General features: G+C 45.8%; 1 protein-coding gene across 6 annotated transcripts in view; it reads right to left on the bottom strand.

The window, feature by feature from the left end:
* Positions 1-25,517, bottom strand: part of LOC148508451 (uncharacterized) — a 262,947-nt gene that overhangs the window by 135,594 nt on the left and 101,836 nt on the right. The window lies entirely within an intron of this gene.

The raw sequence follows: 25,517 nt of genomic DNA, 5'->3' as shown, positions 1-25,517 counted from the left end.
AGAATCCGACTTCCTCACAGAACTAGTCCGGTCCACATAAACCTGGAGAGCACGGACAACGTCTAAGGAAGTCTCCCCAGCCGAAAGATCAGGCGACTGAAAGGCTGGTACAACAATTTCCTGATTAATGTGGAACCTGGAAACCACCTTAGGCAGGAAATCAGGACGAGTGCGAAGCACCGCTCTGTCCTGATGAAAAATCAGAAAAGGGGGACGACAAGAAAGCGCCCCCAAATCTGAAACCCTCCTGGCAGAAGCAATTGCCAAGAGGAAAACAGTTTTAAAAGTTAGCCACTTGAGCTCCACTGACTCCAAGGGCTCAAAAGGCGGACCCTGTAAGGCCCGAAGAACCACCGCCAAATCCAACGGGGCCACAGGTGGCACAAAGGGAGGCTGGATTCTTAAAACTCCCTGGAAAAAGGTGTGTACATCCGGCATAGCAGCGATCCTGCGCTGGAACCACACCGACAGAGCAGACACGTGCACCTTCAGTGAGGAAAGACGTAATCCTAAGTCCAAACCCGACTGAAGGAAAGCCAGAATACGCGAAACCCGGAACACCTGGGGATCATATTTACTGGCCTCGCACCACTGAAAGTAAGTGTGCCACACTCTGTGATAGATCCTCGCGGAAGCAGGCTTGCGCGCCCTCAGCATGGTGGTAATAACGGAGCTAGAAAAGCCCCGAGACCTCAGGACGGCTGTCTCAAGAGCCACGCCGTCAAAGATAGTCGACCCAGATCCGGGTGAAGACAGGGCCCCTGAGACAACAGGTCCCGCCGTTGAGGTAGGAGGTACGGAGCGTCGATGGACAAGCTCCGCAGATCGGAATACCATGGCCTTCTGGGCCACGCTGGAGCCACCAGGATCAGTGTGCCTCCGTCCTGTTTGAACATGCGCAGGACCCGAGGCAGCAGAGATATCGGAGGGAACAAGTAAGCCAGTTGAAACAGCCATCTCACTGACAGCGCGTCTATCAGACTTGCGCCTGTGTCCCTTGTCCTTGACCCGTACACGGGCAGCTTGTGATTGTGACGGGACGCCATCAGGTCCAGCTCTGGCAGCCCCCACTTGTCCACGAGTAGTTGGAATACCTCTGGATGAAGCGACCATTCCCCGGGATGCACGTCGTAACGGCTGAGGAAGTCTGCCTCCCAATTGAGGACTCCTGGGATGAAAACTGCCGAGAGAGCTGGAAGATAGCGCTCCGCCCAAGCCAGGACGCGGGACACCTCCGACATCGCAGCTCAACTGCGAGTCCCTCCCTGGTGATTGATGTACGCCACCGTGGTGGCGTTGTCTGACTGCACCTGGACGGCCCTTCCGTGAAGAGCGGTGCCGGACGACTGCAGGGCTTTGTATACTGCCCTCAGTTCCAGGATGTTGATGGGAAGAATCGCTTCCTCCGCCGACCAACGACCCTGAAGTGACAAGGAGCCTGTCACCGCCCCCCAACCCCGGAGACTGGCATCTGTCGTGAGCAGAACCCATTCCGGGATCCAAAAGGGGCGCCCCTCTAGGAGATGAGCTGTCTGCAGCCACCAGGCTAGGGACAGACGCACCTCCGAGGACAACACCAGCATCTGAGAGCGGATCCTGTGTGGCAATCCGTTCCATTCCGAAAGAATCAGCCCCTGCAGGGGCCTGGAATGGAACTGGGCAAACTCCACCATGTCGAACGCCTACACCATGGACCCCAAAACTCTCATCGCTGAGTGCACCGACACTCTGCCACTGCTCAGACAGCCGTGAATCCGCAGCTGTAAGGAGGAGACCTTCTCTGGAGTCAGAAAAATCCGTTGCTGAAGAGAGTCCAGCAGGGCCCCCAAATGAACCATCCGCTGTGATGGGATGAGGGAGGACTTCTTCCAGTTGATCAACCAGCCGTGCGCCTGTAGACAAGCGACCGTCAGGTGGAGATGCTGAATCAGTACCGCCGGGGAGCTCGCCAGCAAGAGGAGGTCGTCTAGATATGGTAGCAACCGTATCCCCTGGCTCCGAAGGTGAGCCGCCATGACCGCCATCACCTTGGTAAATACCCTTGGTGCCATGGAGAGACCAAAGGGTAGAGCCCTGAATTGGTAGTGGTTGTGGAGAATAGCAAACCGCAGAAACCGTTGGTGCGATGTTGCTATAGGCACATGGAGGTAGGCGTCCTGGATATCCAGGGAGACCATATAATCCCCCGGTTCCATCGCCAGAATGATGGAACGCAAAGTTTCCATCCTGAATTTTGGAACCCTGAGAAACCTGTTCAGGGACTTCAAATTGAGGATGGGGTGATGAGAGCCATTGGGTTTCTGCACCAGAAACAGCGTAGAGTAATACCCCATCCCACGTTGAGACTGTGGTACGGGTATAATGACCCCCGCCGTCAGCAAGGCCTCTATGGCTTCCTGAACCTGCAAGGCCTTGGTTTTGTCCTGAGAAGGACTTGTGCAAAAAAACTGGCGAGGCGACCTGTGCCGAAAAGACAGGGCGTACCCCTGGGAGACCACTTCTCGCACCCAGGCATCCGTGGTGGTATTGTGCCAGCACTGGGCGAATTGAAGAAGTCGGCCTCCCACTCTGGGGTCCCCCAGAGGGAGGCCCGTCCCATCACGCAGAAGGCTTATCTTCTTGCTTGGAAGAATGGCGCCTAGCACTCCAAGCTTGCTTCTTTGGCTTTGAGGCGGTCTTGGGTGCAGACTGCCTCGGGAAGGACTGACCCTTTGCCTTACCCTGAACCCGAAAGGAACGAAAGGCCGAGCTCCGGACCTTAGCAGGTGTAGTAGCTGAAGGGAGGAAGGCTGACTTGGATTTTGCCAGGGTATCTACTATTTTGTCCAGGTCCGGACCAAATAGTAATTCTCCATTAAAAGGTAAGGCCTCCAAGCCTTTCTTTGAATCCGCGTCTGCTCTCCAAGACCGCAACCACAAGGATCTACGAGCAGACACTGCTGCCGCCGAAACCCTAGAGGTCAACAGGCTAGCATCCAAAGATGCTTCTCCAATGTAGGAGGCGGCATCTCTCATCTGTCCTAACAACGCCCTCTGGACGGCCGGAGCTTCATCCGTAAACGTGTCCTCCAAGGCGTTGGCCCACCCCTCAATGGCCTTGGCCACCCAGGAGATGGCCATGGACGGCCGGGCTACAGCCCCTGAGAGGGAATAAATAGACTTTAGACAAGTCTCCACCTTCCTGTCCGTAGGATCCTTCAGCGAGGATATAGACGGCAATGGCAAAGTAGCACTCCTGATGAGGCGTGTTACATGTGAATCGACTGCAGGCGGAGTTTCCCATTTCTTACAATGCGCTTCCGGGAATGGATAATTGGACGCCAAGCGTTTCTGTGGCAGGAATCGCTTACTGGGCGTCTGCCAGGCCACCGCCATGTGATCAGTCAACTGATCAGACAAGGGGAACGCTGCAGAAGTAACCTTAGCTTTTTTAAAACTAGGATACCTCGATTTAGGAGCGTGTGCCTCATCCTCAATCAGAAGAATGGCCCGCACCGCCCTAACCAGAGCCCGCACATTGATGGAAGACTTAGTGTCTACCTCCTGGACTGAGGCATCTGAGCCTGAGTCATCCTGCACCTCACCATCATCTGAGGACCCCTCAGAATCCGAAAGATGCGCAGCCTGCGCCATGACTGAGCGTTTAGACGCCCTGGAGGGCACGTCACTGCGCAACATCGACTGAAAAGCCGAAGATGCTGCCGCCAAATCTTGGACAGTGTGGGAAAGCGCATCCACCCAGGGTGGAGGAGCTGCCACAGGAGCCTGAAACGGCACCACAGCCTGCTGCGCCACAGGGGTGGACTGAATATACATTGGCAACCCCGCATAGGGACCAACAGGCTGAGACCCCGGGGGAGTCTGCAATAATTGTGGGACACCCGGGGAATGGAGGATGGCAGGCTGGGGCAACGCCCTAGTAGGGGCGGCAGTCGGGACCGACAGACGGTCCGCGATGGACACCAGCACCTGGGAAAACATCGCCCAAGGTGGCTCCTGCGACATAGGAGGTTTAGACATACCAGGGAGCGCCTGGCACCGTCCGCACAGGCCGTCCTGTAACAAATCCTCCCTATCCACTCCTGCAGAACAGCGCCTGCAGGAGAACAATACCGGAGCCCCGGAGTGCTCAATCTCCTCCTCAGACATGACGTTGGAAGAAAACTTGCGCACTCACCAGTGTGCTGGACAACAGCCCACAATATGGCACAGTGTAGCACACAACTGTATGTGACGGACCTCACAAATACGTGATCTATATAAGTGAGGTCAGTAGAAACGCCCTTCCCCCGCACACCTGTAGGGCTTGTAGGAGAAGGAAAGGGATAGGTATAGGCTGACAGTAAGTAGAAAAAAGAGACAGACAGGCAGCACTAGCAAAAGTCACATACCATGCAGGAAGATATACTCACTGCACCTTTCCACTACAATCAACCTCCCAGATTCAGTGTCTGGGAGGGCTATAGTGCTGTGTACACTGTCCTTGTCGGGGGAGAGGTACACAGGGGGACCGGTCCGCATGCTCCCTGAAGATCTGCGCTGCCACTTGAAGAAAATGGCCGCTGGAGACCTCAGAGGAGGAGTGGCCGAGTAACTGCAGCTCAGCGACGCCAGACTCCGTGCTGAAAGGCGCGCTGAGCTGAGGGGAGGAGCCGCTAGACAGGGAAGGCTTCCTCCCCTGGCTAGCATATTTAACCCCCGGGTTGCCGGCATCCCGCTTGCCGCGATATTAACCCTGGTGGTCTAGTGGTCTGGCGGGGTATGCCTCCGCTGGAGGGGGGGCCCGCCGCCACCACTAGCGCCCCCGGTCTGTCCCCTAGAACCGGGGGCATGGGACTGCATTTTTAAAAGGAACCCGCGCACCGCCGCTAATCAGCGGTGCGCGGCTTACCTTGATCTCCCCGGCGTCTCCGGCAGCAGTCCCGGGGGAAGCCAGAGTCCGGCTAGTACAGACTCTGGCTTCCCCAGTTCAGTGCTGGCGTTGCGGCGCCAGCAGGGAGAAGGAGCGGCAGCGTGGGCGTCTGTACAGACAGCCCATCGCTGCCGCTCTGGAGAAAAAAACTAAAAGTAAAAAAATAAATTTAACCTAGTTAAATAAAAAGCTTTAGGGGGCTGCTCCTGCAGGCCCCCCCCGCAGGGTGACCCGACTCCGGCTGGGCACCATCTTAAACTGAGGTGCCTGTGGCTCGGGGGCGGGGTATAGGGGAGGTTGGACCCAAGTGCATCCTGGGAGCAGCTAAAAGCTTTAACTCCGTGGTGCCCGAGGATCCAGGATCCAGCTATACCCCCAAGGTCACCCTGTGGACCCCTATGGACCCTGAAGTAGAAATATATATACTAAAAATAAAAAAAAAGATAAATATATATATGTGGAAGGATAGAATGATAGATAAAATATATTAAAGACTCAGACACAACATGATAACAATAAACAGAAGCAAACAATTTCTCATCCTCACACACTTGTCTCATCCTATTAGCAGAGTGCAAATATCTGGAAGCCTAGCATAGATGCTGACCTACTTAATGCAATAAAAAAAATCCTGACACTGATCTGATATGCACATTCCAGACCACATTCTTGTGGTACCCCCCTTAGATAAGCACAAGACTGCTAGAGCCTGTAGGAGTTCCTGCCGGGTCAGAGACTATGGGGGGTATTCAATTCGGAGCGAAAAGTCTGTGCTGGCCTTTTCGCTCCACATCGGAGGTTTTCCGGGCATAAAGTATTGGGCGCGTGCCCGCTTTATCCCCGTATTCAATTAGGAATCAGCGAAGAATGGGAGGCGGCGGAAAGCTAAGTATCGGGAAAAATAGGGAATTTTCGGGAATTCATCCTAGGACCCCCCTAATAATGTCCTGACATGGGGGATCACTCTGGGTACCCCCGTTTTTCCCTCCAGAAGGTAATTAGGGTTTTTAAATAGATACGGCAGGTGTTTTTTCCAGACTTTGAAGAAGGGATAAAGAAAAGCACAGGTTTTTTGGGGGCAAAAATAACTATGGCCATCAAATTTGGGATACATGACAATGGGTGCAAGAATATTTTTTAGTCCCTAAAATGCATTTTGAAAATTCTTAAAAAATGCACCTGCCGCATACTTGGGAACCCCCCCTGAATTAATTTTGTTATTTAAAAACTTGGTCCCCATATATGTTTTTTTAACACCAAAATTAAAATAATTTTTTTGGGGTGTCCCTATTTTTTTTTTATTTTTTTTTACACAGTTAATTTTTAGGGGCCAATCCCAGGGGTGCAGACTATTTTTTTTAAGCCTGCACCCCTAAACCCCAATTCTGCACTTTTTTTCACCATGTAAAACATGGTGAAAACTTATCCCCGTTTTTTTCAAAGACTTTTCGCACTGGCGAAAAGTCTTTGCAACTGAATACGGGGATAATTCAACCATGCAAAAATTACGTCATCGGCAATAAATTACTTTTCGCAGCCTAATTGAATACCCCCCATACCGCACTTTTTAGTGATGACTTTAGATGCGACAATTGCTTGTCTACAGACTTCTGCAGGTGTCTAGGTAATTATAATTATGTGCACTGCTGTATAAATCAGTTGCACGTTTATTAATAAATAACCATGTACTCCTAATAATAAGAACAATATCATTAACATTATTACAAATTATTTCTAAATAGCAGCTACAGTGACCATGTGCCTGGCTCCCAGTTCACTAGCTGAAGCCATTCACTGCTATAAATGATTCACTTTATCACTAGTCTACGAGACACTGTTGGTTGCTATAAACTCTAGTAGTCATCCTGAATGCCATTTCCATATATGGGCAGGTTTCTGATCAATGGCATGCATAAGGTGTTACAGTTAGCGGGCTGTGCCTCTGGAAACAGGTGCATGCCATATTCAAGTGTAATTTAAGGTGTGAAAACAAATTCTCATACCAACAATTATTTGGAATGTTTAAAAGTATATATTCAAAAACAGGCCCTACCTTCTGTATGGCATCTGTTACTGAAAGCACTAGCAGAATGTCAAAATCTAAACTTTTATTATTAAAAATAGCAAGGGACAATTAATATTACAATGCAGTCACCAAGCATTTACTGGTATTTACTGGAAATTCCATATGTTGGCAAAAAGAGACAGCATCAACTTGCACCAACCCCATTCTGGATTTACTGACGACTGACTGGAACTACAATACCATACAATTCTGCATTACTGCTTAGTACAGTAAACAATCTTCGTTCATTTTCCCACAAACCTCTATGGCAGTGATTTTCAACCGGTGTGCCGCGAGCGGTTCCTAAGTGTGCCGCGAGAGAGTCGCCACCCGGAGATGCTCCCCCCAGCTTAACTATTGCTGCCTGGAGATGCCCCCCCCCCACAGCTTAACTATCGCCGCCCGGAGATGCCCCCCCCCGCAGCTTAACTATCGCCGCCTGGAGATGCCCCCCCCCGCAGCTTAACTATCGCCGCCCGGAGATGCCCCCCCCGCAGCTTAACTATCGCCGCCTGGAGATGCCCCCCCCCCGCAGCTTAACTTTTAACTTCATGCTCGGGCAGCGCTGAGCTATTCCGGGTGCTCAGCCGCTGCCCGGGTCGTACCAATGGAGACGCGGCGGCGTGACATCATAGGTCACGCACACCACGTCGCTGTCCCGCCTGCACAGTACTGCTCACTGCTGATGAGCAGTAGAGGCAGTAAATGTGACAGGCTGCTGCAAGCCTGCACCAACCGCTGCTGAAGGACTGAAGGTGTCAGATCTAGTAAAAGGGCATCGAGGGACAGGGAGCTCCAGGTAGGGGGGCAATGTTTATTATTTGCTGTCTGTGTGGGGCCAATGTAATTGTGTTTTTTTTATGTGGGGGCAATGTATATTATTTTCTGTCTGAGGGGGATAGTGTGATTTTTTTTTTAATCATTTGTGGGCTAGTGTGTTTTACTTTGCTGTATGGGGGACCAGTGTATTATTTTGCCTTCTGTTGGGGCCACTGTGATTGTTTTTTTTAATAGGGGCCAATGTGCTTAATTTTGTTTTCTGGGGAGGCCAATGAATGTGTTTTTCCCCCGTGGGGACCAATTTGAGTGTTTTTCTCCATGGGGACAGATGGTGTGCCTTGGCAAGTTTAAAATCTTGTTCGGTGTGCCGCGAGTTCAAAATGGTTGAAAATCACTGCTCTATGGGTAGCGAGGAAAAATGACCATAGATACATCATCATTGAGAGCCTTCGCAATCTTTGTGGAGATCTCCTAAAGCAATATAACATCCTTTCTGTTAGGGTTTCCATTGCCAGACCTGCTGTATAAGCAATAAAATACCTTAGGCGCCGGTAAGGTAAGTGTCGGCATCCAGACCGCATACCCTCAGGTTGGCCAGTAGGAGTCATACAGCATTGGAGATATTTCTCCAGTTTTAAAAATGCACTATGTCTATGTCCATCCTGTGTATTCTGGGTATCCAATGCTCATTTATACCTGCTTTCTGCACAAACATTGCCTCATCATCATCATCATCATCACTGAAAAGACACTTATACACACACACACTCCCTCCAGCATGCTGCACCTTTAGTTTTCACCTGCACTGCAGGACACTCTCCTGAGTGGCAATAGATACTCCCTTTGGGCGGACCATGACAATATCCCTGAATAGCACACCGCAATTCGCACAGCACATTGTACTACCAACTATAATCTCCCTGAAACTAGTTTTCAAAGTAGGCAAGTATGCTCTACTCCTCTAACTGCAATAGTGATTACAGGATGGAAAAGAGGCAACTTAGGGACAAGTAGGAGAGGTGAAAACCTTGTCTCTGCCGCCCCTAGTACAGAGGCAACAAGACCAAGGTTCTTATTTTGAATCGTGGAAGAAACAATCCTGTGTGCTTGAAAAAAAAAAGTGTTACACTCTATTTTATACATGATGTCACCAATGGCTGGTGGTTATCTGGTCTGGCTTCTTAGATGCTAGGAGACAACCCTCTTCCCCTTGCCTAAAAATATAATGCCTTTGTATATATGGCTTGTGCAGACCTCACAATAGCGAGTAGGGAAGGAATCAAATACCGACAGTGAAAGCCTGAACACAGAAGATCCCAACTAGGGCTGGTAAGTAGCTTAACCCTCCCCCCTAACGCTAACCCTCCCTTGGTGGTGCCTAACCCTAACCTCCCTACCCCGCACCCTATACCTAGCCCTCCCGGGGGGGACCCTAACCCTAACCTCCCCCCGGGGTGCCTAACCCCTCCGAAACCTGTAGCCTAACCCCCCCTTCCCCCCCCCCCTAACTCTAACCCTCCCTTAGTGGTGCCTAACTCTAACCTCCTCAGGGGGAGCCTAACCCTAACCTCCCCCCAAAGGTGCCTACCCCTAACTCCCCTACCCCGCACCCTAAACCTTACCATTGTGTGGATGTTCGGGCTTCCGGCGGTCGGGATGCCAATGCCGGTTGCCTGACATCCATCGGGCTATCGGCGTCGCCATTATGCCGGGTGGCAGGATTTCGGCGTCGGTATTTCGACTGCCGGCATCCCGTCCACCGGCATATCAACTGCATCCAGTGGGGACATAGCACCATATTTCTGTCAGTCAGGACGAATACTAGAGGGGACAATTCCCTCAAAATAGGACTGATACATCTACTTCGGGGACATTTTGGGGTACTACTTCCGGTGTACAACAACTGCATAATAGTCATGTGCATGAGCCAATAAAAAGAACACTAAGAAACGTACTATTAATTATAACAATGCAAATGCAGTTTAATAACATATCATTTGTAATAAAACATTATAAACCATAGAGTAGAATTGTGCATGATTCCTGGAAACTACTGAAGGCTCATTTAGAAAAATCATCTTGTATTGTAAAAGGCCAACTGCTGAAAGGTCATGGCTTAATACATTAACATTTGAATGAACTATCTTTACAGCTCTCTGTGGTGAATTTTAAACAATAGTGTTACAGTATTTTTATGGCAGCAGTGTTTTATACTCCCCTAGCAATGTCTCTAAGTTCTGTTGAATAAAATAACTATCAGTATCTTGTGATCATTTCTTTCCATTAAGAATTTAATATATATTTTTTTAAAGTCAGAATAAAAAAACAACAAAACGTAGCCAAGCAAGGTAAGTTATGCCTAAAAATGAGAGAAATTTAATTTGAACAAACTTGTGTGTGGAACAGGCAGTTCTGCAATGCTGTAAAAGTCTGATGATATGGCCAACGCTTTACGCTTTTGCTTTGCCATTTTGTTTAATGCCATTATGTGCTGTGCTTGCAAATCAGCATTTTGTAGAATTACACAGTCTGTGGATAGAGCTGGGACGACAATGATCAATTAAATCTGCTATGTGCTTGGGAAAGAACCTGGAACACCTAACACCATATTCAGCCAGCCCAACAGATATCCTTTCACGGTCAAATGCGGAATAAAGTGAATATCTCGTAGATGTTTATAAAGTGGCACTAACCTATAATCATACCCTCCAGTATAGTATATGTTATAAAGGGTTAATTGTCTATGGACATCAGACTAAAAGCGTGAGCATGTGTACTAAAATGCTCCTACAAAAAAAAAACATCATAACTGTCAAATACTGCAGGGTCAGTCTGGCATGTAGGCCAACTGGTTTCACAATCCAACCGGCATAACAACAGGCTCGCTGCCAGTCTGTTTACTTTCTTTGGCTCAGCTCACTGTACTGCAGCCTAGTCAAACAATTCTGCGCCCCCTGGCTCATTCCTGGGACACACACAGTATATTGGCTTACAAACTAGTTCTGCCTGGCCAGCAAATATATTCAACTTTTTTGCCTATTTTATGTCATTTATTTCTAAATAATGGAGCCCCACATCATGGCCTCAGAGCTTTTCATGTTACCACTAGCCTCTTAATCAGCTAGAACTGTAACGTCTATGATAAATAAACACCAAAGGAAAATTGAGGGGGTTAGGTGTCTGCATAGGGAAAAATACACAGCCCCATAGAACAGGGATAAGCTTGCATTTAAGAGCAGAAAGGTTTTAACAAAACAAAAAAAAGTCACAAAACTAGATTCTGCTCTTGTAAATTATCTTAGGCCCCTTAAGGCTTAAAATGTTTTGCTGATGAAAGAACATAGGGCCTGATTCAGAGCCGTTCGCTATTTGCGGTCGTTCGTTCAAAAACAAGGGGTGGCTATTCAAATGATCCGTTCGCAAATTGCAGTCTGTTCACACCTCTAAGTCTGAACGAGCGACCAAAACATACGCTCGTTTATTTGTTAAAAACGCCCCCTGGCCGCTCGCACCATAAGTCATGTACGCTATTTATTAGATTAATCGAGTACATCGACCAGCGTATGAACTGCTCGCTATTCTTGTGGTTGGTTTTTGCTACCACAATTTTACGAGCAGTTCTGGCTAAAAAAAAACCCAGTGACGTGGTCAATGACGCTGCAGTTTTAAATATGCACACCCATAAAACGCCCGTTTTGACCTTTAAGCACGCCTGCGTTCTGATTTCCACTCCCCGTTTTCAAGCACCTTCCCCTGTTACCACCCACATACGCCTCATTCTGTCACTCAAATTATCAGGCATTCGCTATTTTGCGAGCACATGAATTTCGGCCGCACTGACTGGTTCGCGCATGCGTATAACGATCCGTACGCATGCGCAGATGTGCGAACATCGCTCGGAACGAGCGTACTGCCGCTAGCGAGTGGCTCTGAATGAGGGCCATAGTCAGTGATAAATAAAATGAACTCCACATACAGTAGTAGATTTGTTATTAATCATCCTTCCTCAATATAGAGCGCAGAACTGCAATTTTCTGCACTATAAAGACTATTATTAAGCATCCTAGCTGGATTTGCATAACAGGAGACGTAAGGCTCATACACACTAGACCATGTGCTGTATGAACGATATTGGTGAAAGATTTCCCTTGAACTTTGTGTAGTGCAGGACAATGATATTGGGTGCACACACTGAAAGAAATCTTTAAAGATATCTTTCAGTGACATCATCCTGCCACATCTCTGAACAGGCAATTCTTGACGATATCATCAGATTGGCCTGCATGTATAAACAACAAAAGACATCATTAACGACCCATGGGAGCACGCATCGTTAGTCGTTCACTGCATACACACTGAACAATATCGTTATCGTCCACATCGTTCATAAAAATCGTCTAGAGTGTATGTGGCTTAAGAATATCATTGGATGTGGTATATTTAGTTGGCATTCACAATGTTGACATGTACAGAATGTCGACACTAACATAATGTAGTCACTGCCAGACATTGTCGACAATGTGGTTTCTCATGCACCTAAACCCTAACCACAGCCTAATCCTAAAATAAGAAGTTGACATCCAGGCTGTATACTGTAATACCGTCCATAAGATTTCCTAGTGTTGCTGGCAATTGTTTGCCTGTACTTTACTTCGCAATACTTGTCTTTACTGTGCTAATACTTTACTGTGCTAATGCCATATCAGGCAGGCAATAACAGAAGAAGATGCATTAGGTTAATAGTTCATTCTATGAATAAAGCATTTTTTTCCAAAGGACAATTTATTTTCTCATAGTTTAATCAATTTCAAATGGGCCCCAGTGTTTGGCTTCCAGCTGCAAATGTCAGGTTGATAGATTACCATAAATTAGCTATTTGCGCCAATGTTAACTTTGAATTTAACCATGCTGCTATATTGGTTACTTTCCATAGCTGCTGTATTTACATTTCAGCAATGGACGTTCATTACAGACAGGCATACACAATGGATAATAGGACTGGGCTTGTCCATATGGGTGGCTGAGTCCTTGATTCAGTTTTCTCCACCTAATTTCAGGCAGACATTCTCTGTTCATCCTGTGATCTGTAAGTAAGAGTTTTCTGCTTACAGTGAATAAAAGACATGTAATGGAGGCTCAGCCACTCATGTGTACAACACATGCCCTTACACAGACCAGTACCATCAGTTATGGAGTATGGGCCTGATTCAGAGTTGGGAATAGAGTGAGATATCTCACTCAACTGATCATCTTGGTGAAACCATGCTGCACTGCAGGTGGGGCAGATTTAAAATGTGCAGAGAGATTTATATTTGGGAGGGAGGTGTCCAAACTGACATCTAAATTGTAGAGCAATAACAAAGCTGTGCAGTATTTGTGGGCTACATGTAAAAGCAGACAGTATTTACCTACATGCAAAAAAATAAAAAATTATGTATTCACACCCCTTGCATTGTAATATGGTTTGTCCAGGTACACAGTTAAGTGCTGTCTCTCTCTCTATTCCCAACTCTGAATCAGGCCCTATGTGCACTAAAATGCTCATGAACAAAATAAGAAACCTCATAATTGTTAAATGCTGAAAAGTCTGTCTGGCATGTAGGTCAACGGGTTTCACAATCCAGCCGGCATGCACAATACACCCGCATCACTAAAGAATCACTGTCAATCTGATTACTTTCTCTGGCTACATTAATAAAATGATAGTAAATCTGAAGTTAAATTGATTTAAGTAATTATCAGAGTCGTTTCCAGCAAATAAAAAGAGGGTTAAATACTTCAGTGATTGTTACGCTTAACCCCAATATTACATAATAAAATTATTTATAGTATAAGCCATATTCATTGCAACAACATATTCCTCTCAGTTTTATAGATCACCATTCATTGTTTGTTTTAGGTTTTTTTTGTGTATCTGAAGTAGGGGTGTGCACCGGCCACTTTTCGTGTTTTGTGTTTTGGTTTTGGATCTGGATCTTTCTTCGTGTTTTGGATCTGGATTGGTTTTGCCAAAACCACCCTTGCGTGTTTTGGGTTCTGGGTTTTGTGTTTTGGATCTGTATTTTTTTGAAAAAAAGCATAAAAACAGCTAAAATCACAGAATTTGTAGGTTTTTCTGCTCCTATGCTATTATTAACCTCAATAACCTTAATTTCCACTCATTTCCAGTCTATTCTGAATACCTCACACCTCACAATAGTGTTTTTATGTCCAAAAGGTTGCACCGAGGTAGCTGGATGACTATGCTAAGCGACACAAGTGGGCGGCACAAACACGTGACCCATCTAGGCGTGAAACTGCAGTGGCAGACAGGATGGCATTGAAAAACTAGGCCCCAAACTGTACATAATGCAAAGAAAAAAAAGAGGTGCAAGATGGAATTGTCCTTGGGCCCTCCCACCCACCCTTATGTTGTATAAACAGGACATGCACACTTTAACAAACCAATCATTTCAGCGCCAGGGTCTGCCACACAACTGTGGCTGAAATGATTGGTTCGTTTGGGCCCCCACAAAACAAGCTGGCAATTTATCTGTCCCTGCACAAACTGGCTCTACGGAGGCAAGATGTCATCCTCATCCTCCTCATCCACCGATTCCTCACCCTCTTCAGTGTGTACATCCTCATCCTCACAGAGTATTAATTCGTCCCTGCTGGAACCACAGGTCCCTCTGTACGTTCTGGAGGCTGGTCTCCCTGGAAGAGTTGATAATTCATTTTCTGAACATCATCTTCTCCACATTTTGTGGAAGCAACCTCCTACGCCTTTCGCTGACAAGGTTCCCGGCTGCACTAAACACTCTTTCGGAGTACACACTGGAGGGGGGGCAACTCAGGTAAAATAGAGCCAGTTTGTACAGGGACCTCCAAATTGCTTCTGTTTCCTGCCAGTACAGGTACGGACTGTCTGACATGCCTACTTGGATGCTGTCACCGATGTAATCCTTTAACAGACAGACGCACGCTTGTCGCTGCTGCTTTGAGGATTCAAGTGCGGCTACAGCCCACACAATTCACAAAGACAGAAAAAAAAAGAATATTTTTATTGTTTGTGGAGCACACTTTGAGGGTTACACCACCCTTTAACAGACAGACGCACGCTTGTCGCTGCTGCTTTGAGGATGCAAGTGCGGCTACAGCCCACACAATTCACAAAGACAGAAAAAAGAAGAATATTTTAATTGTTTGTGTAGAACACTTTGAGGTGTCACCACCCTTTAACAGACAGACGCACGCTTGTCGCTGCTGCTTTAAGGATGCAGGTGCGGCTACAGCCCACACAATTTACATAGACAGAAAAAAAAAGAACAATATTTTAATTGTTTGTGTAGCACACTTTGAGGGTGTCACCACCCTTTAACAGACAGACGCACGCTTGTCGCTGCTGCTTTGAGGATGCAAGTGTGGCTACATCGCACACAAGTCACAAACACATTAAAAAAATAGTTTTTTATTTTTTGGAACACTTTGAGAGTTACACCACCCTTTAACAGACAGACGCACGCTTGTTGCTGCTGCTTTAAGGATGCAGGTGCGGCTACAGCCCACACAATTCACAAAGACCGAAAAAAAAAGAACAATATTTTAATTGTTTGTGTAGAACACTTTGAGGGTGTCACCACCCTTTAACAGACAGACGCACGCTTGTCGCTGCTGCTTTAAGGATGCAGGTGCGGCTACACCCCACACAATTCACATAGACAGAAAAAAGAAGAATATTTTTATTGTTTGTGTAGCACACTTTGAGGGTGTCACCACCCTTTAACAGACAGACGCACGCTTGTCGCTGCTGCTTTAAGGATGCAGGTGCGGCTACATCGCACACAAGTCACAAACACATTAAAAAAATAGTTTTTTATTTTTTGGAGCACTTTGAGAGTTACACCACCCTTTAACAGACAGACGCACGCTTGTCGCTGCTGCTTTAAGGATGCAGGTGCGGCTACAGCCCACACATTTCACAAAGACCGAAAAAAAAAGAACAATATTTTAATTGTTTGTGTAGAACACTTTGAGGGTGTCACCACCCTTTAACAGACAGACGCACGCTTGTCGCTGCTGCTTTAAGGATGCAGGTGCGGCTACAGCCCACACATTTCACAAAGACCAAAAAAAAAAGAACAATATTTTAATTGTTTGTGTAGCACACTTTGAGGGTGTCACCACCCTTTAACAGACAGACGCATGCTTGTCGCTGCTGCTTTAAGGATGCAGGTGCGGCTACAGCCCACACATTTCACAAAGACCAAAAAAAAAAGAACAATATTTTAATTGTTTGTGTAGCACACTTTGAGGGTGTCACCACCCTTTAACAGACAGACGCACGCTTGTCGCTGCTGCTTTAAGGATGCAGGTGCGGCTACAGCCCACACAATTCACAAAGACAGAAAAAAAAAGAACAATATTTTAATTGTTTGTGTAGCACACTTTGAGGGTGTCACCACCCTTTAACAGACAGACGCACGCTTGTCGCTGCTGCTTTAAGGATGCAGGTGCGGCTACAGCCCACACATTTCACAAAGACCAAAAAAAAATAACAATATTTTAATTGTTTGTGTAGCACACTTTGAGGGTGTCACCACCCTTTAACAGACAGACGCACGCTTGTCGCTGCTGCTTTGAGGATGCAGGTGGAATCTAGACGGGATTTGGAACCGAGGACACACTACCTCCATCAATTGTCTAAATCCCACTGCACTAATGTCGGATACCGGACGCACGTCTAACACCAACATAGCAGTCAAGGCCTCAGTTATACGTTTTGCTTCAGGATGACTGCTGTCGTACTTCATCCTCATCGCTAGGGACTGTTGGAGGGTCAATTGTTTAGTAAAAGTAGTGATGTTCCTACTTCCTCTCTGGGATGATGAACAACTCCCAGCAGCAGCAACAGCACTAGGAGGAAGTGGTTCTTGATCTTTCCCTATTTTATTTTTATCGGAGAAAGTTTGGTCCTCCATTTATGTTATATTGATATATATACGTGCGGCTAAAGCGCACACAAACACAGAAAATATTATTTTATTTTTGCTGGAGAGTAGTGCACTTTGTGGGTTACACCACCCTTTAAGAAATGAGCCAGCCGGCTCTTTACTTATGGGACACAGGCGCACGCTTGGCGCTGCTCCTTTGTTGATGCACGTGCAGCCACAGTGCACACAATTCACAAACACAGAAAATAATTTTTTTTTTGGTTTGGACTGGAGTGTACTTTCGGGGGTTACAGCACCCTTAACGGTCAAGCCAGCCGGCCCTTTACTTATGACACAGGCGCACGCTTGGCACTACTTTGTTGATGCACGTGCGGCTACTGCGCACACAATTCACAAACACAGAAAATAATTTTTTTTTTGGTTTGGACTGGAGTGTACTTTCGGGGGTTACAGCACCCTTAACGGTCAAGCCAGCCGGCCCTTTACTTATGACACAGGCGCACGCTTGGCACTACTTTGTTGATGCACGTGCGGCTACTGCGCACACAATTCACAAACACAGAAAATAATTTTTTTTTTGGTTTGGACTGGAGTGTACTTTCGGGGGTTACAGCACCCTTAACGGTCAAGCCAGCCGGCCCTTTACTTATGACACAGGCGCACGCTTGGCACTACTTTGTTGATGCACGTGCGGCTACTGCGCACACAATTCACAAACACAGAAAATAATTTTTTTTTTGGTTTGGACTGGAGTGTACTTTCGGGGGTTACAGCACCCTTAACGGTCAAGCCAGCCGGCCCTTTACTTATGACACAGGCGCACGCTTGGCACTACTTTGTTGATGCACGTGCGGCTACTGCGCACACAATTCACAAACACAGAAAATAATTTTTTTTTTTGTTTGGACTGGAGTGTACTTTCGGGGGTTACAGCACCCTTAACGGTCAAGCCAGCCGGCCCTTTACTTATGACACAGGCGCACGCTTGGCACTACTTTGTTGATGCACGTGCGGCTACTGCGCACACAATTCACAAACACAGAAAATAATTTTTTTTTTGGTTTGGACTGGAGTGTACTTTCGGGGGTTACAGCACCCTTAACGGTCAAGCCAGCCGGCCCTTTACTTATGACACAGGCGCACGCTTGGCACTACTTTGTTGATGCACGTGCGGCTACTGCGCACACAATTCACAAACACAGAAAATAATTTTTTTTTTGGTTTGGACTGGAGTGTACTTTCGGGGGTTACAGCACCCTTAACGGTCAAGCCAGCCGGCCCTTTACTTATGACACAGGCGCACGCTTGGCACTACTTTGTTGATGCACGTGCGGCTACTGCGCACACAATTCACAAACACAGAAAATAATTTTTTTTTTGATTTGGACTGGAGTGTACTTTCGGGGGTTACAGCACCCTTAACGGTCAAGCCAGCCGGCCCTTTACTTATGACACAGGCGCACGCTTGGCACTACTTTGTTGATGCACGTGCGGCTACTGCGCACACAATTCACAAACACAGAAAATATTTTTTTTTTTGGTTTGGACTGGAGTGTACTTTCGGGGGTTACAGCACCCTTAACGGTCAAGCCAGCCGGCCCTTTACTTATGACACAGGCGCACGCTTGGCACTACTTTGTTGATGCACGTGCGGCTACTGCGCACACAATTCACAAACACAGAAAATAATTTTTTTTTTGGTTTGGACTGGAGTGTACTTTCGGGGGTTACAGCACCCTTAACGGTCAAGCCAGCCGGCCCTTTACTTATGACACAGGCGCACGCTTGGCACTACTTTGTTGATGCACGTGCGGCTACTGCGCACACAATTCACAAACACAGAAAATAATTTTTTTTTTTGGTTTGGACTGGAGTGTACTTTCGGGGGTTACAGCACCCTTAACGGTCAAGCCAGCCGGCCCTTTACTTATGACACAGGCGCACGCTTGGCACTACTTTGTTGATGCACGTGCGGCTACTGCGCACACAATTCACAAACACAGAAAATATATTATTTTTTTAGCACTTGGGGGGAGCACCCCTGATGGACAGAGCACCCCCTGGACAACACTGCAGCACTCCTTTAGGACTGGGACACTGCACAGGACTTTGGAGTGGACACAGCCCCTATGGAGAACTGACTGCACAACACAGTCCAGCCAGCCCCTATGGACTTTGAAGTAGTGGACACAGCCCCTATTAACAACAGCAGCACAGCACAACACAGCCAGCCCCTATGGACTTTGAAGTAGTGGACAACAGCAGCACTACACTACACAGCCCTAACTCCCACCCTCCCTCTTCACTGTCCACAGCCGAGTGAGAAAATGGCGCCGACGTGGGTACCTTATATAGGATCCAAAACCCGCGAGACTCGGAAGGCGGGATGATGACGTTTTGCCTCGATTTCAGATCCGAGTCAGGCGGGAAAAGTCGAGCCTGATTCGGATCGGACTCGGATCGGGGGGGCTCGGGGGGGTTCGGATTTCAGAAATCCGAACCCGCTCACCCCTAATCTGAAACCACTAGTACAATCCTCATCATTTCATGCCTTCACTATGGGATGTAGTTACCATACTGGAGGACGGAATGCCACCAGTCCAGATGATGAAAGCCCGACACGGGACTTAAGATAGGTGTCGAAATACCGACGCCTATCTTAATCCCGATACCGGAATCCAGGAGGACAACAGCAGGAACGAAGGCAAGCCAGGGTGCCCCTAGTGTTAGCCGCGTGGCGGGGAGGGGTGGGGGGGAAGTGTTAGGTTTAGCTAGTATAGCGGGGTTAGAGTTAGAATTTGGGGGGGGGGGTTAGGCACCACTGAGGGGGGTTAGGGTTAGGCACTAAGAGGGGAGGGTTGGGTTTAGGCACAAGGGGGGAGACATAGGTTTAGGCACTAATGGGGAGGGTCAGGGTGCGGGTTGGGAGAGTTAGGCTACGAGAAGGGAGGGTAGCAACAATCAGTCGGTATTTTGACAGGAGGCATCCCGACTGCCTGCATTACATTACCGATTCCTTGACTACTAAGGGAGGAATTCAATTAGCCACGATAAGCCGTTTTTTTTCCAAAAGTTTTCACTGATGCAAATTTTTCGCAAAAAATGCGCATCACGAATCCTATTCACATCGGCTTTTTGCAGGTGTGAATTCTTCATAGCAAAAAGCTGCAAAAAGTTTTCACGACCTCCTGTGTAGGTGATAAGTTGTGCAAAACCCCTACCGCTATTTTTGCCCAAAAATGTCTGGACTTAGTTCAGAACCACTAGAACACCCACCTTAGTGACTAAGGATTGAACCACTAGGACACCCTCCTTAATGACTGAGGATTGCATTGCAGTACACACATCTAATACCATAAATTGGCTACTTCATAGGGCCACATCTAATGGGCCCTATGAAAGGTAAGTCCTAGATAAATTAATTAGTGTGTCAGTATTAGGAATGTTAGGGACCCACCTGTATAAGGTTCACCGTGACGTGGTAGGTGGGCAAACATCTTTGTCCAAATGTGTACTAAGAAACCTTACTTTTAAAACCATGTTAATTGTTGCAGTTTATTATAGACTTCTTGATCACTAGAATTCTCCTCCCCCCTTTCTTTTCTGCTGTAGAACTACAGGTCTCAGCATGGTAACACCTACTATCATGTTTAATATTAGGATATGCAGCCCAGCCCCTCCTTTTTGACTAATAAGGTCAAAAGCATTTTTTATTAATTAGGCCAATAATGGCATGTCATTTTTGGGGTGAATAAGTGCAAAATGCAAGAAATGGGTTAATTGATGTGATACAGGTATATGGGGATGTTGCATGAATAGGACAGGTGTTTTTAAGTTTGCTGGTGGGTGTTCGAGGCGTATTTGGATGTTTTTTTAAATGAGACAAATATATAGTTATAGGCATTTTTTAATGCATCCCTTATTTAAATACAATATTTATTTTGCAAACAAAAAAACACTTGCTTTCTATTACTAATTGAATGTTTTGAAAAAAATGTATATAACTGCCATTTCACACATTTTAAGAACCCCAAATACTTTTATTAGGGCCACTAATATATATTTAAATAGTTTATCTATATCAGTCGCATCGCGACTTTTGCAATTGGATTATGCAAAAAACAGGCGACAAAATACACAAAATGATCACACAAAAAGTGGCGAAGTATGTGACACCTTAACACACGTTAAGTTATCGGCTAACTGAATCCCCTCTAAATCTCACTTCTGGGTAACATGCTTCCCAAATGACTCATGTTATTCACTGTAATATTATGGACTGTGGGTATAATAATAGTAGCATTACTAAACCTGTAAGACTTATGGCTCCTGGCTCACAATTTGCCCAGGCAGGTAAGTACTTAGATAAAATCTATGGATTATGGATGTTACAGGTACTTATTTGAGAATGAATGCTGTACATATAGATTTGCACTGTTCAAAGTATTCTGAGGGCATTACATATATAAAGAGTAGAATAATTAACTTATTCCCAATCCCAGGCCAGTAGGAATATAAGGCCACTTTGTAGAGTAACCAGATTTGTTACGTAAAGTAACAGTGTATTATGAATATAGCTGCATTGCAATTTGTTGTACCAGCTCAATGTTATTCTGGCTTCTCATATAGTGCTTCATTGTCCATTCCAGTAGCCTAAACTCCCCAATACTGTAACCACCCTGCTCCGGCAACCCAAAATGGCCCATTCCAGACAGTCTACACTACTACCACAGACTAACGCAAGTAAAATAAAGCTTCCCAGTAATGTACAAGGCTACTCAATAGTACACACTGCTGCAATGCCATTACTGATGCCTTGTGCATATACGCTTACTTGTATCAATATTCAGACAGATCCCTTTTCCCAAGGATAGGGCTGGTACAAGTGCACAGTAACAACGATGAAAGCTTTGAAACCTAGAACACGGATAAAGGAGATTGTGGTGCAGAGATGCATGCAACTCTGTATATGGGGGAAAAGATGTAATTAGATCTGTGAGTGCAATGCGGCCAACTTGCATTCAACTCTGCATCAGCCTGTAGGTCCCAGATTTATCCAATGAAAGAGAACAAATCTAGGCAGTTCCAGTTGGATGATAACCCTAATCACCTGAGATATGGATGCCCCAGTGCACAAATACTAGATAACACATAAGCCAGAAGCTCAGCTAGTCTCCAGTAATAATAGTACACTTATATCATTATATTATTATCCTTTACTATAACAGAGAAAAACTAAACCATCACACTGAGGTTACAAAATAAAGGAGAACAGTGTTTCCCAAGGGAATCCAGTACATAGATTGATCGATTTGTGTGAAGCTTCATCCTATGTGCAATGTTTCAGGAAGGAAGCAGCATACAGTAGCCATGCTCACTCATCCTGCTTCTCCAACAGAAGAGGCAGAAAGGACAACTCTACCTTCCCGCTGCAGTCTGACCAGAGTCTGAATGCAAGTACAGTACAGCAGATCATCCTGAAGCACAGGACGCTGCAAGGGGTGTGGTGCTAAATCTACCCTGAAACAACAGAATAAACATAGGTGTGCCCATAATGAAACAAACTGAGACAGTTGTGTAAAGGCAGCAGGTACGGTGGAGGGAGGAGGGGTGTTACAACATTAGTCTTGCTCAACAAGTCTAAATTATGTGTTTCATCCTTGTTGAGAGTGCTAAATTACATAGTGTATTTTATATTGCACACCACATTAATTGTATTCTTTAATTTGTTTTATGCATTCGTGGCATCATTTAAAAAGAGTCTGTAAATGATACTTTGTTATAGGACAATTCTTGGTTTCTATGAAGGTATGTGAATATCTACTTGCAGATCTTTCAATAAAGATGGCACGGTTTTAATAGAGTCTGATATAACATCCAGAATGTATAAATCTGGCTCTATCAGTAATCTGTCTGTGCTAACTCAGATGCTCAGAATGGTTTTGAATAATGTAGAACTGGTTTGTTCAATCTGTTGAGGGGAAGTCCCTAAATAATATTTTGCCAGAATATCAGTTTCAGGTGAATTAATACTAATTTTAAAACAAGTCTCTATTAAATGCAAATAGCTCACCAACTATGGCTTCTGTGTTGGAAACAAATCGTACTGTGGCAACTGATCACCAAATAATGGGTTAGACTGAAGCCGCCTATCCACTTGCAGATAGTGGAACGACAGTATGATTACAACATCATAATCGTACAGTTGTTCTTCATCCCCTGTACAGCCTACACTGAACGATATGTCATTCAGTGTAGGCACCCTCCCTCATCCCTGAACATGGCCAATCTGTCGTAATCGGCAAATTGACCTTCATGTTCAGGCGATGATTGATGTCGGAAACGACCAGAGGGAGCGCGCATCGCTGGTCGTTCCCGACATTAAACTGCCCGATTTATGCACGATTAATGAGCGATTGAACGATTACAATGTCGTAATAGTTCAATCGCTCATTTAGATCTGCAAGTGGATACGCGGTTTAAGAGAAGTGTCGGTAATTTAACTAACTCAATCAGATCTGCAGGGCTTGCTTTATGGTGTATGTACTATTTGTAACGTGAAGTACAGCATGAAGTAGGCCAAATGACGATTGGGTGGATCTGACAGTTTGACAGCCAAAACAAATGATCCAGAGCACTCAGGTCCGTACACTGAACGATAATCACCCAGACTAGTCATTTGATCAGCTGGTTTGCACGATTATCACGCAGTGTATTGGCAGCTTAAGCAAGCTCACTTCTCTACACACGCACTGGACTCAAAATCATGAGAACTTGTCAAATACTTTTAAATAACAATCCCCAAATTGACTTTAAATATTAGGTATTCTGTTACCACTGTATGGTATTGTCTCTTAATTATAATTTTGTATGTAGCTCTTGGAGATAAAGCATACATAAATACTCAGATAATCCAGTCTCTTTGTTCTTCAAGGACAGGTGCTTAAGGATTCCTTTCCTCCTATTGGCATCACACACTGCATCTAAATAATCCATTATTTGATTTTGCACTACCAACTCTGGACCACATTTATAAAGAACAATCAATGATCAAAGCACATCAATGTGTGTGCCTACTCTCCACTCCCAGGACACAGTACTGCAAGGATGATTTATGTGGAAAGACTGAAAGTTTGAGCAAAGTGCACATTGCCGTCTAACTTCTCCCTATTCCTGGTCCAAACTTCAGCTCTTCTGCCAGCACTGCAATTTTCCTCTATAAACCTATGCACTTTTTGTGTATATCTCTCTGCGTACTCATGCAAACCTAGGCGCACAGCACTATCACAGAGGATTATGTGCCAGACCGCGGACATTGTGTGATTTATAAATTACATCTTCTGCTTAGCAAACATAGCACATTGATTGTCTAGGTGTGGCCAAAGGGCAGTCTTTTGGGGAATTACAACCAGGGGTCTTCAGTTACAAACACAAAGATTGTACTGCAGACTCTGCTCATGACAGGTAAACAAGTCAGAAATGTACACTATCTACTCATCTGAAATACTGAATTACTGGATCTGTGACTAATAGTTGACATCTCTCGATACCACAGCCACAAAATCTTAGAAGTGTTAAATGCAGGGGATGTTGCGATGAAAGTTATCTGATTATTGGCCCTGTCCCCCATGGAATAATCCTAAAAAATACCCAGTCAGGTCAAGCTGATGACATTACCTAGTTAAAGGAGGACTCCCTGCTCTCCTGGGTGTCAGGGAGAGCTCCCTGAAATTCAGAAGCCCAGAACATTTCAGAACAGTAAGTAAGTATGGTCTGCACAGATTAAATTATTTAAGGACCAGGCTGAACAAGCAGATCACAGAAGCCTACCTGCAGTTCAGCTAACCAATGAAAACATGATGATAATCGTTAGCAAGAAAAATGTTGATCATACAGGATGGGGTGAGATATGTTAAGTGCTTGGCCCTATTTAGTTTATTTGACAGATATATACTTAGAATTAGATAACAGGAAAAGTATTTACATTATTCGTTTTATTTATTTATTTTAGGTTGTACATGAGACTATGGTTGTATTTTACATTCTCAAAGAATTAGATTACTATGTGCCAAAATAGTAAGTAAAAGTAATTGCACAGCTGTAAAGAAGTGGCTGTGCAATTCCGTGTCATTAAAAATCAAATGCAACAGGAGGTGTCTGTAGGAGATAGACGCCTCCTGTTAGCATTTTTCGAGATCCGGGTGCTGTGTGTGAGGACGCAGCCTCGGATCACCATTGCGACCCGCAATGGTTTCAAGTAGCGGCCAGGCTGCCTATGCTGAAACTTACTCAGGCTGGCCGTAGGATCTGGATACCTGGGTCCAAGAAGTCCGAGTCCGACGACGCAGACACTGAACCCAACACACATTCAACGACGTTTTAAAGAACGGTGGTGGGTGCTGCCCCGCCTCTGCCCCGCCCAAACACCGCAGCTGCGACTGACAAGGGGCTACGAGAGGTTTGGCAAGATTCGTTCTGCACAAGCGCAGAACAGGTCTGGCGCCTGCGCAGACCATCAAACATTGCTTTTATACATAAACCATCAGGATTACATACAAATATGAATTAGTCCCATAGTGCAATACCCCTGGGACACACCTCCCAATGAATAATGTATTTCAAGGTTTTTAATTAGTCAAACATAGCAAATAAAGACATGTCATTTTCTCTAAACATGTACAAAAAACTGGATAAATCAGTGGTTCCCAAACTGGGTGCCATGGTACCTTGCGGTGCAGAGAGGCACTTGCAGGGATGCCATGAGTTGGTGGTCTAGCACCAAATCAAATTCTAAATGGTCCATGTGCTAGGCAAAGCCAGTGCTGCT

The sequence above is a fragment of the Taudactylus pleione genome, unplaced genomic scaffold (genome assembly GCF_031769625.1).
Source record: "Taudactylus pleione unplaced genomic scaffold, aTauple2 ptg000366l, whole genome shotgun sequence".
Taxonomy (NCBI): domain Eukaryota; kingdom Metazoa; phylum Chordata; class Amphibia; order Anura; family Myobatrachidae; genus Taudactylus; species Taudactylus pleione.
This window is presented reverse-complemented; position numbering and strand designations above follow the sequence as displayed.